This window comes from Sinocyclocheilus anshuiensis, unplaced genomic scaffold (genome assembly GCF_001515605.1).
Source record: "Sinocyclocheilus anshuiensis isolate Anshui unplaced genomic scaffold, SAMN03320099.WGS_v1.1 scaffold1543, whole genome shotgun sequence".
Taxonomy (NCBI): Eukaryota; Metazoa; Chordata; class Actinopteri; order Cypriniformes; family Cyprinidae; genus Sinocyclocheilus; species Sinocyclocheilus anshuiensis.
In genome coordinates this window covers 1,306,477-1,309,082 of record NW_015551074.1, presented here as the reverse complement: position 1 = coordinate 1,309,082, position 2,606 = coordinate 1,306,477, and the positions used below count along the sequence as shown (strand labels likewise).

At 23.8% G+C, this 2,606-nt stretch overlaps 1 pseudogene; it reads left to right on the top strand.

Moving 5' to 3' along the window:
* The window catches only part of LOC107662241 (glutamate receptor ionotropic, kainate 2-like), a 54,639-nt pseudogene that overhangs the window by 565 nt on the left and 51,468 nt on the right, over positions 1-2,606 (top strand).

Genomic DNA, 2,606 nt, shown 5'->3' with positions numbered 1-2,606 from the left:
CTCACACACACACACTCTCTCTCTCACACACACACACACACACACACACACGCACACAAATAATAAATATGATAAAAAATACATGAAATTAGCATTTTTTACAATAATTTATACAATAATAACTTTTGAATAAATTAGCATTTAAATATAATAATAAATAGAAATTAAATATGCATGTAAAATAAATAAAAAAATAAATGTGCATTTAAAAAAATAATAAATGTAAGATGTAAATATATAATAAATGTAATAAGTAAAAAATAATTATACAGTAAGTTAGCATTAAATACAACAACACAATGTACAACAATGACTTTAAAATAACTAGGAATTAAATCTGCATTTAAATAAATAAAAAAGTATTATTTAAGATATATTAAATGTAATAAGTAAAAACAAATAGAAATAGAAAAATATTTTATTAAATTATAAAAATACATTTTTTATTAAATTTGCAACTTGGATGGAAACTAGCCAGTGACACAAAAGGAAAAACTGCTCTGCAATCCCAATGTTTTAAGAACAAAAGTATATTTTAATGCAGAAATCAGCGTCATGGCTAGTAAAGGCTTGTTATATACAGACAGAGATAGTTTCTGATGGCAAAAACTCCACGTTTTTCACTCTTTACAGTGTGCATATGAAAAAATATGATTACACTGTACATGCATTGTTTATTTAGCGCAAAACGGTGTGGAAAACATGCCTTGATTATTTTAAACTAGATTAAGACTGTTTTCATTCTTGCATTAAACATTGTGAATCTATCAGGAATGTGCATGTCAAAAAAAACCCAAAACACTGTGTTATGACTGTATATGTCTGTATTTTATTTTGCATTTATTTATTTGTTTTTACATTTATTTAAATATTTTAATTGCTCATTATTTATTATTATAAATGCAAATTTATTTGCTAATATTTTTATTTGTAAGTTATTGTATAAATAATTACTGTTACTGTATAAATTATTACTGTATTTTATTTTATTTTGTATTTATTTATTTATATTTGCATGCACATGGCATGTAGATTCTAAATGTTTATTGGAAGAAGGAAAATTTGAAATTAAATCTGCATTTGAATAATAAATGTATTATTACATATAATAATTATATGTAATTAAAGATTGAATATACTTTTAAATAAATAATAAATGTAAGCTTTAAATCAAAAATTAAAAAAGTAAAAAAGAATTAGACATTAAAATTGGCATTTAAGTAAATAATAAATGTAATTAATATTTACTGCACATTCAAAATATTTACTGCAAGAAAAAAATGCTGTAATCTACTTTTAAAAAATGATTAGATTTAAAACATTTCATTTAAAAAATATTAATGTAATAATAAGAGTTAGAAATTACATTTGCATTTAAATAATACGTGTAAGATTTATTAAATATAATAAGTAAAATAATTTGAAATTAAATTAGCATTTAATGAAATAATACATGTAATTAAAAATAATTGTAAAGCATGTGGCAAGTGGATTCAAAATGTTTATTGCAAAAAGGAATAATACAGTAATAATTTATACAATAACTTTAAAATAAAACTATTAGAAATTAAAATTGCATCTGAATTACATAATAAATAATGAGAAATAGGCATTTAAATAAATGTAAAAACAAATTAAAATATTAAAAAATACATTTGCATTTAAATAATAAATATAAGATTTAAATCCATAATAAATGTAATAATTAAAAAATATTAGAAATTAAAAGAGCATTTAATTATATGCATTGTGTTCATATCTGAAGAGGGTTTGTGATCATTCAGCTGTCAAGTTTTCATATTAATTTTAGTTACGTTTTTAGTATGTATTTTTTTTATCATTTTTCAGATTTTTTAAATGTTTAATTTATTTCAGTTTTATTTTTTATTTCCACTTGGTGCTTCAACTTTCAAATTTTTCTAATTACATTTTTTAAAAATCTAACATTTATATTTTATTTCAGCTTAATTTCAAGTAAATAAATGTTTTAAATAGTTTTAGTTAACGATACTAACCCTTTATTATTCAAATATTATAAATTTTCACAGGTTTACTCAGACGGTATTATATTATATTATATTATATTATTAAATATTTAAACATTATTAATTCTCAAAGCAATAAAGTAAACCACCTGGGCCTATTTTTTTAATAACTTTAATTGTTTTATTATATAAGATTGCAAGTAAAAACAAATAATGCATTATGCTGACTCTTTAAATGACATGAAGAAAACAGAATGAATTCATTAATTTTTGTACGACACTGCAGGTTCTCAGCGCAGTCTTACAGATGTGTTTCATTGCATTTCAGGACCAAACGTGTGATAAACCGCATGCACTTAAACGGGAACAAAGCCACTTAAAGCTCCATGTCAGACGACTATTTTCTCCGGCAGCAAATTGCACCTTTCACGATTTAAAAATACAAGCAAGAACAAAGCAGAAATCCATGAGCTATTAGCATGCGAGTCAGACAGAGACGGAAGGAAGATGGATTGATCCGTTGTTTCCAGAAGCCACACACACTCTCTCTCACACACACACGCACACACACACTCACACACACACACACACACACACACACACACACACACACTCTCTCAC